Source organism: Notolepis coatsorum (assembly GCF_963971535.1).
Source record: "Notolepis coatsorum genome assembly, chromosome: 16".
In the NCBI taxonomy this organism is placed as follows: Eukaryota; Metazoa; Chordata; class Actinopteri; order Aulopiformes; family Paralepididae; genus Notolepis; species Notolepis coatsorum.
In genome coordinates this window covers 41149021-41160029 of record NC_140180.1, presented here as the reverse complement: position 1 = coordinate 41160029, position 11009 = coordinate 41149021, and positions in this window count along the sequence as shown.

Sequence of the window (11009 nt, the reverse complement as noted above, 5' to 3'; positions counted from 1 at the left end):
TCCGTGAGCAAGTCGAATCACCTCTCTCTAAACATTTGCACATCCAATAGTAAACCTGACACTTTGACAGACCCTACGTTGGGAATTGGCTCAGTTATTTTTAGGGGGGGGGGGGGGGGGGGGGGAGGGCGGGCGTCGTCAAACTTGGCTTTTCGGATTCCACACAGTGGACCTGTGGAGATGTGAGAGCAGCTGTTAAGATCTCGGGGATCAGGAGTCAGAGTTGTTTTCATGTGTCAGCAATCACTGTGTCGACTGTTATTTTGCTGGAGGGCACTTGGCATCTCTTTAGTGTTTAAGTGGGGCTGGACGCGTGCCCAGAGATTTGAAACTATAAACACATTAAGGAATGTTTGCTTTTCCTTCGCGAAGGTAAGGGCTGCCTTTTCCACCAATTTCACGCTTCACGTCTAAAAGTTGGGGTCTCAGTTGTTGTTCCCCACTGTTTGCACAGGACACACACACACACACTCTGACCCCCGGGTTCATAATCTTGGAAGATCTTCTTGAGAGACAGGGCAGGCGCTACCAGTCCCCCTTCACTTCAGTGTGCCAAGATCTAGGAGGAGGAAACTGGGTCCACTGCAAATTGAGGACCTATAGCAGTTGGGAGACTTTAGCAACTAAGCGAAACATCAGATGTACACTGTTTGGAAATGAAAGCGCTGACACGCTCGGAAGTGGTAACCCGATGCATCGGATGGTTTGTTACACAGAACCATCAGAAGTCGTCCTTGGAAACTGTTGAACCATCTGTCTATCACCATCTGTCATGGGCTAACTTCAACCAATCGGATCAACGTACCATATGACGTAGTAGGAGAGGGCTGAAGGGGAAGCTAGCTATGTAGTTAGCTGTTAACGTTCGGCGGCCCCGTCACGCACTCACGCTCACTTCGTGGCATTTTGCCCTCGTCTGCTGGCCTATCGCTGTATTTTTGCCGATAAACCTACACACCACAGGCGGTGGTAGTGGGAGGGAGATAATACACCATGGCCTGCCTAGCAATATAGCGCTCATTAACTGGGCTGCGTGCGCTAGTAACTACGGCTAGTAGTGGCGTGACATTTAGCGCCAGCCAGGAGTCCACAGGGCAGAACATTCTACTAGCTATTCTACACAGTAGGCCACACTAATATAATACACTAAAGCTCCGGGGAGCTAGGCTAATGCCGAGCTAGGCTGACAAAAAACTTTCGATTGACACTCTACTCAACCTATTATGTGCTTCCAATCGCGGGCTACAAGGCCGAACAACCAACGAGCATCGATTTTGGACAAGTGAACACATCCGGTTTCGGCTGGTCCTGAACGGAACAGTCACCTCTGATGGTGAAAATGATTGATGGTTTTTCTAGCCAATAAAATTCTGGAGCTAACGGTATCTTACATGAGGGCTGATTCCTACGGTAAAAGGAGAGAAGAAGACGAATAAGTTGTTTGTTTGGAGAATTTCTCACTCGCCGTCCAAATGAATAAGCCGTCGGCCATTTTTGACAAATTATTATTAATACAAGGATTACAAAAACATCTGTAAAACATTCATTTTCCATGGGATTGTTATAAACTTTGGACCTGTACTGTAGATAAAACATCAGGCTATGGAACCCTTATGTTTTACAGTTCCTACCTATCAGCTGGAACTAAAAAACAAGCATCTGCAAACAAAACTTGAGTAAGCAAAACTTTTATTTCAGTGTGTTCAAACCTCTAACTCTATTACATTAGTACTCAGAGTGATTCTTCTCCTGTTGTCAAAGAAAGTTCTGAATGTTTCCTTTCAAAAGAGACCAGACTCATGCATGTGCTATAGAGTGGTTCAAGTAATAAATGGCAAAAACGTTGGCTATGCAATCATCAGGCGTGTTATGCTAAATGTGCCCTCATCATAAGGGGTTAGCATATTTGGTAGACAATTATTGTCGTCTTTGGAATGGGATCATCCCTATGTTCCCCGGGTCCTATGTTCCCCGGGTCCTATGTTCCCCGCTTGATTGATTAATAGATTGAACATTTTATTCATTTTTATTATTTTATTAATTATTAATGTCCGCCTTGTTTCGAACTGGTTAAGCTTAGGCCCTCTTTCGAACTGGTTAAGGTTAGAGTTTGGAATCAGGGCTGGTGGTCTAACATTTTCAATCAATCAATCAATCAATCAATCAATCAATCAATCAAAGCGGGGAACATAGAACCCGGGGAACATAGGACCCGGGGAACATAGACATGCTCCCTTTGGAATGAATACAAATACCCCAAAAATATTTGATTCAAAGAAGGTAGCAAACCTAAGCCATGCCCGTAGCTGCCAGTTGCCTCACAAGGTAACAGAAATGGCTGTTGAGAACTATATAATTTAATTTGCCTCACCTACAGTATCAATCTAAATGGAAGATGGCTGTTAAGAATTATATAATTTAATGTGCCTCACCTATCAATCTAAATGGGAGAGTTTTTCTCAGAGACCTGAGGGCTTTGGGCAGGAACATCCCCCCGTAATCCTATTGTCAATCTCTCAGTTTGACGTGTATGGGATTTCTCACCAGGATTGCTTAACCCCTGTCTAGGGGAGACCCATTGGACATGCTAATTCCTATATTGACATATTGCCAATCAAACCAACTGGCTGCAAATGGTCCCGCATGCTAAGTATCTGCAGTCTCAAACAAAGCGAGTTGAGCGTGCAGCCGTGGGACAGCGTTTTGTCGAGGTTGTTTTTCATCGCGTAAACCACTGCACATTGATGTGAAAACATCCCTGTGCGATCAATGAGGGGGCTCTCTGCCTTTTCTTTTTTCATTCTGCACAGAACCTTAGGTTGCACAATAGGTCCTGTTTTTCTTGTCTCCATCAGGACGGTATCCTCTTAACAATTCTGATTCCACTGTGATGTACTACACGGACGTGTTTCATAACTATGTGTGAAGAATCTGGAAATGTAGCTTTCCTCCCTAATCATTTCAACATAGTTTCTCAACTCAACACTAATTAAGATCCACCGTTTACAAAGTTAGTGCTCACCCTGTTCACAGTAACCACACTTGCTCATACCCTGAAGCAAGAGTCCGTGCCATGCTGTTACCCACAATACTTTCATCTGGAAAGTTGTTCTGTTCCTTGTTACTGTTTGCTATTGTCCCATGCTATGTTTTTATGTTTGTAAGTGATTTAAAGTCAATGCCAGGAAGTGGAAGAACTGTCCACAGTCCAAAATATGCAGGTCTCAATAATCGTTCTATTGTTATCGTGTAGCTTTCAGTACACTTGGCCCATCTCTCTCTCACTCTCTCTCCTCTAAATGCCACTGCCCCAATGGAATTGTCACAGAGCTACGAATATATATATATATATATATATATATATATATATATATATATATATATATATATATATATATATATATATATATATATATATATATATATATATAGCATACTGTATATGAGACAGATGTAAGTGAAGCCAAAGAAAGATGCCACATGACATGCCTACCATCAAAACAAACAAGCAGTTTAACATAACATAACTGCTGCCCCGTAGGGCCTGTCAAGGTGGTGTGATCCTCCCTGCGCCGTCCTTGATGTGGCTGTCCTTGATGTGGCTAACAGCATCGACAGCAGTGGCTATTCTTCCTCAAACGGGTTCTGACTATAATAGGCACGATGGATCCACTCTACATCTCCCTCAGTTTCCTATGCTTTTTTTTTTTTTTTTGTCCTGGCTTTTATGGTGGGTTTTGTTTTTGATCTTTTGTGATGTTTCTTCTTGATTTGTACAAGAAGATGACAGCCCATGGGGGCTATTCAACTAACGGTAACCAACTAATAAATCAATACATTTTCAAGCCTACGTAACTATAAACATAGATAAAACATTGCATTTGTCACTTCAGATCAGACTAAGATAAAAAAAAATATAATAATAATCACAGCAAATATATTTAGGGAGGGGCTGTATGGAGGGAAAATGGTCTATTCTGCAATGAAAATCAATTAGAAACTCAAAGAAAGAGATTGTTCATTGTTAACCCTGTCTTTTTAGCAGAAGCACCCTCTAAGAGCCAACAGAAGGTGAAGGAAATCACTTTTTAACACAGCTTCGGCGAGGAGGTGAGAAGCTGGTTGCAGAGGCTGCTTGATAACCTGTCAAAAGATGAATTACATTATCCTTGTAAGATACATGTTGGGGCAGGGAAATAATTACTTCCGAAAGTAATAAGCACAAGTGGCTCAATAAGATTCAGAATGTGTTTGTGCTCAGTTAATGTGTCCATTATTAGACCTCCAATATAGGGGTTGTGTATTTTTATGATGCTTCACTTGTCAATGTCACAGTGTCACAGGTCTGGAAATCGAGCCTGGATGGTCCGTAGTAGGTTTCCAACAGAGCAGACAGACACAACGGGTGGAAAGAAATAACACTTTATTTAGCAAAAATACATAGTAAAATGGTGGAAATTTCCCTTTTAAGGCAAAGCAAGAACAGTCAATTGCCTCCCTTGTCTCCCTCTGGCGGACAGGCGGTGGTAGTGGGAGGGAGATAATACACCATGGCCTGCCTAGCAATATAGCGCTCATTAACTGGGCTGCGTGCGCTAGTAACTACGGCTAGTAGTGGCGTGACATTTAGCGCCAGCCCGGAGCCCACAGGGCAGAACATTCTACTAGCTATTCTACACAGTAGGCCACACTAATATAATACACTAAAGCTCCGGGGAGCTAGGCTAATGCTACCGAGCTAGGCTCACAAAAATGTTAATTCACTCTGTACGTTCACAGGATAAAGCGCAAAAGTCGACACACTAAAAGGCTGCCTATATGGTTAGGAAGACTACTGCCAACAGCCAGAAAGGCTCCCCTAAACCATCCTGACTAGTGGGGCAAATTGGGCTGTCCACCTCATGCTGCAAGAAGGAAGACAAAAGGGGACACACAAGTGGCGCAAAAAGAAAAAATTAAACCTAGATATTACCATACCTCGCTTGAGAACAAAAGTTACGGGGAAGGAACGGTACAGACACCGGGGGAAACAACGACTAAGGGGGGGTATAAAACTCTGCTGACCCTGGGTCAATGAACAATGGCCTGAAGGCGAATTAGCCACAGCTAGTCCAACTAAAATAACTGGCTACACATTACAGCCACGTGTATGTGTGCAACGGAAAAGGCCCTTGTGTAGATCTGCATCCGGAACACTCTTCTCCATGTGTAGCAAGGGATTTAGGTAAAGGAGAGCTAAGTTCGAAACTTCGGAGAGAAATTACCCTTTTCTCTTCAAAGTCTCCTTTCAAATCAGTGATGGTGCCTACTTTGTTGGTTTTGGCTGCCACCACTGGTCAAACACATTACTATCACTGTTAACCTGTCAGTTCATGGTGCTGATCTTATTCGTCGATTGAAGGATTTGAAAGGAAACTTTGAGGAGAAAAGGGTAATTTTATATTGTATTTCAGCAGTGGCTTGTGTTTTCACCCCACCGGCCTTTGTCAAGACTCTTTGAGCTTTCTGTTGATCCCTTCGAAACACAATATGAACTTGCAATAATTAGGAGTTAGGACAAGTTATTGACTTAACCCTCAGAATCCACAGTGGTTTGTTATAGTGCTTTGTACAGATCATGTAGCACTTAGGACTCTCCACACTGCGGCATACATACATACACAAAGCTCAATAGAGCTACTATAGAAATCTAGCTTTCAGAGGAGACATCAGTGAGCTTGGTGTTCATAATGGAGATTTTAGGGCTACAATATTGCAACATGTGATATTGTCAAGAGCATCTAGAGAAAGTCAAAGAATATAGATAGAGAGGAGAATAATAGTGGCTACCATCTCTCTAACGGTGACGCACATGGCTCACTTTGCAAAAAAAGACAGGAAAATAAATCGCCAGCATAATAGAGTAATCTCTCCAAAGGCATATAATCGACATCACTGACTGCTGTGGACAAGGGTATGATAATGGAAGTAATATGTCAGGAAAAGATAAAGGTGTGCAAGCCCAAATGATCCAAGTAAATCCTGAGGACATGTTTTACTTCACATTTGCATACACTCAATCTAGTAGGTGTACATGCTGTCCATCAACAAATTTTGGATGTGTCAATCGCCTCGACACACCCTTTAGTGCGAGTCCAGGCTGGTGGTCTGTGTTTAAGGCAAAAACGGGATTGTCCCTACATTGCCTAAGTGATACAGGATGGAGTGCAGGTATTGACGTGGTAAGACCTATTGCTCACCACCTCCCCAGTGTGATTGAAGCACTTGATTGCATAATAGCCTGCAAATGATCCAACAAGGCCTTATCAGATGTGTGAGGACTGACTATTTAATTTCATCATTCACAGCAGTATATTATTATTAACATCTTTAAGCATGAGCCCTATTTTCTGAAAATCTGCCTACAAATACATACCTAAGTAAATGGAAGATTGCTCCACTTCTACAAGGTCCATTTGCATGTTCTTGGTATCTAGGGACAGCTATGGATCGTATTCCCAGTGCCAGAAATATTGTGTCTGTTACTAGGCTTGAGTAAATTGTAATGAATCAAAGGAGAATATCAATTATATATTTTTTTCTTCCCCCCCCCCCCCCCCCCCCATCTTTGATGGTGAATAACACAATGCTAAAATGTACCAGACATGAAAAATGTCCACTGAGCTCATTCGGCACCTTCTTGAGATCACGTGCACAAAAAATCTAAGCAAATTAATAAAGGGAAGATGATTAAACAGAAGGTTTTGTAGATACAGTACTGAATTCTGCCATCCGGACACATGCCATTGAAATATGATTATATAATATAGAATATGAGGCCTATAAATTACCTTATTATGGCCAAGTCGCACATCTATGGATCGGGCCAAATCTCCCCTTTCAATGGCAGAGTTAAATCTGGATTTAGTATCACCAGGCGTGATTCACAAACCGTGAATGAAATCTACTGTAAGTACAGTTACTTTTTTAGAATGTAAATTTCTCTGCCATTTTTCATCAGATTGCAAAACCGTTTTTTGCTAGACGTTCACAGAAAGGTAGAGAAACAAACTCTGTTCTGTTTTATGGCAATAACGTTCAGGTTTGTGGGAGATAATGAGGTGTATTTCTATTATTGGGGTTAACTTGTGGAACAATGCTGATATACAGTTAAGAATGAGTAATTCGCTTTTGGTTTTTAAGAAAATGGTTTTTAAAGCTATTTTTGAAAACTACAAGGGTGAATACTGTTTTTTTTGCTATTTTCTTTTAGAATACTGTTTTGGAGTCTTAATTTTTGTTAAGAATATAGGACAGGCATATTTATGCTTCAGTCTGTACCTTTTCAGTCACTGTAAAATCAAATATTGTTAAATGATGGTGTATATTGTATTGTGTGAGATGATGACTGAATAAACTACTACTACTACTACTACTACTACTACTACTACTACTACTACTACTACTACTACTAGATAATCCCTAAAAATAAGAGAAATTCAAAAGTAAATCCAGAAGTCAGATGATGACAGGGGCTGTCATGAGCTGGGTACTGTAGTTAAAAAAAAATCGAAAGCCCATCGAAAGAGTCGGGGCTGCATCTTTCGAGGATCATCCAATGCACCATTCAAAAGTTGAATTTGCCTCCTTTCGATCGCCACCACACTCAACCAGCTGCATGCTTCGGGTCCCAAGTTACATGGCGATATATCCGGCGAGCGTCATTTGACAGGGCGCTCCGTCAAATGACCACTTCCGGTCTAGAACTGACCAATCACCGCTTAACGCGAAAATTATTGATCACCATTGTAGCCAGTGATGCAGTCGTAATATGGGAACTGCCCAAACGCCACGTGCACGCGCATACATGTTCCCTCGGTTGCGCACAGAACAGATGATTATTATGCATAAATGTTTTAAATGTAATTGTAGTTACAATTTCTTTAATTGAATTAACTTAAACTAGATAAGGAAATACAAACTAAATTAACAATGTAACTTATAGTTAGTTTACAGAAGGACAGTTTCCTTCAGAGACTGAAGCACAACTTAATGTCTCATCCTTCCAGTCGGGACCACAGATCAAGCAACCCCCCACCAATGGACCTATCTCAAACCCTGCCCTCTTTTCTTGATCCTCCAATCACAACTGTTGTTTGTCCGAGGTAAGCGACAGTTGTGATTGGAGGATCAAGAAAAGAGGGCAGGGTTTGAGATAGGTCTATTGGTACAGGGCTTGTATTTTGGTTTGGCTCTTCTCGTTGTTATGCTATCGGTATCCTATTATTATGCAAAGTCTAGGTGATAAGTGCCGGCCGGGTACTTGCCGCACGGCGCGACGAGTCCAGTGACAATTGTGAACGCATTTTTGTGTGCACGCCAGGGGCGTTTTTAGGGTTAGAAAACATTGGGGGCTTTTTTTTTTTTTAAACACAGAAATACGCAATTTTAGAGTAATTAGAGATGAATACTGAATAACTAGAATCATTAGAGGTTCTCAAAGTGAGGTCCAGGTCCATGAGAGGGATCTGGGCAGTCCCCATAGAAAATTCAAAGTTAACAGGACCAAATCATCAGTTTCTTATTTATTTATTTAACCTTTATTTAGCCAGATAAAACATTGATCTGGTCCAAGAAGCCCCAACAGGAGTACAAATATACATATATACACATATATATACATATATATATATAATATATATATACATATACTGTACATACATACACACATATACACCAATAACAAAATAAAAACACAGTTAAGAATCATACACATAAGCAAATAAACAAACAAACAAACAAACAAACAAACATATGTACAGCCTATGTACAAAAGAAATAAACAGTTCATCTCTAGTCTTTACAGTTTTCTTCAATTGCATAAACACTCAAATCAAAAGTATTACACAATTATCAAAACCTTACACGCAAGGAGCAAAATATAGGCCCAGATTTGCACCCCTACAATGTCAGCATCAAACTTTTTGCAAAACAATACACACAGTGATTTGCAAAACACTAAACACACTTGCATTACATTAGACACAGAATGTCAAATTACCACACATATGAGCCAATTGGTTAAACACAGCCATCAGATGCACAAAGCATTGCTTAATTGTAGATACACCAATCAGTACGTTTAAGCACTATAAAAATGCAGCAGGTGAGTTCACCTGTCTTCAACCAAAATGGAAGGAGAGTGAAGTACTGTACACAGAGAACGTGAAAATATACAATACATTCACCAAACACTACACAAGACAACCAATGATGCAGACTGATGAAAATATACATTTTCTCCCATTTTCCCAAATTAGTCAACATGGAGAATCACAACAAAAAATTATCTTGCCAGATCCAGCTAGGCAAAGAGATAATGTCTAGTATTTTCTGTTTACATTTTTTTAATTCTTTTTTGTTTTACTGTAATTTTAACCTGTACTGGATACAGTATTTTATGTTTGTCTGATATTTGCTGAGCTTACAGTGTTATGCACATAGTAGCATGAAAACTGGGACATGTATTGTTGTGATTCTCCATGTTGAAATGTTGACTGATTTGGTTATATAGAGAGAACATTTATATTTTCATCAGTCTGCATCATTGATTTGGGTATATGTAGATAAATAAATTATATTTTCATCACAGCATTGGTCTTGTGTAGTGTTTGGTGAATTTATTGTATATTTGCACATTCTCTGCGTACTTCACTACAGTACTCTAATCACTGAGAAGTAGAATTGCTAAATGTGTTTTAGGTTAAGCACAGCAGTGTGTGTAACTGGTTCAAACAGAATTAAGTCATATGAAACGTGTGTTTCATATGGTAACAAAATGTAGTTTTTATAAATTAGTGTATGGTTTTGACAAGTGTTTAATTTAGCAAAGGATCTGATGTGTTCTGATAATTGTGTGTGTGGTTGTGCTAATTGTGTGTTTTGAAACACCGGGCCCCGTTTTCAAAATCATGCTTAGGCAATCGAAAAAAAAATGTATTGTGTGTTTCATTATATACATATGTTTCAGTCTTCTCATAAAAAAAAGATTCGATTTTTGGGTCTTTTCCTGCCTTTGGTCCGCTTTGCATTCACATCTCAAATGAACCACAGCAGGGTTCACTTGCAAGAGTGAATGAGCTTTCACACCACCCCAAACCAACCGGACTATCCGAGGAAATGAACCAGGGTTTGATTAAAGCTTATTATAGGACACTGGACATGGGTATGGATGGCTCCAGGTGCTGCTGCGTTAAAGTGCACATCTTCAATATCTGTACTATTTAAAAGCACAGTGCAGGACACACTCAAAGGTTATCGCACCTCAAAGATGGCAGTGGACATGTATGACAGGACAAAGGCCATATGTAATGGCCTTTGGATTGAGGAACATACTACCAGCCAAAGGAGGAAGCAGAAAAGGATGGACGAGTATGTAGTTGAGTCATCTTGTGGCACAAGCTCAGACCTCAGCTCAGGAGATCAGCTGAGACAGAGACTGTTCTATCCAGTCGTCGACAGAATGCTGCAAGAGCTTGAGAGCAGGTTCTCATGAGTTGGATAACAACTTATGAGAGGCATACAGGCATGTTATCCAGCCTCAGACCAGTTTCTCTCAGTGGAATTGCTGCAACCCCTCGCCACACATTACAATATCCAACTATTGCGGAGATCACAGTTGCAAAGTGTTTCCTGGTCAGGACAGGCAGAGATGCAGTCCCTACTATCCAAAGTGTCTTTTCCCTCCTGGATGATAATAATAATAATAATAATAATAATAATAATAATAATAATAATAATAATAATAATAATAATAATAATAATAATAATAATAATAATAATAATGCATTTGATTTATAAGGCGCCTTTCAGGACACTAAAAAAAAAAGTCCAGGGCTAGGAGAAAAACATCCGGGGCTAAAGCCCCGGAAGCCCAGGGCTAACGACGCCACTGGTGCACGCGTGCACATCCGCGCGCACTTCTGCCTCAGTGATCTACTACAACGGCGTGTAACCGCGTGTGTGCACGA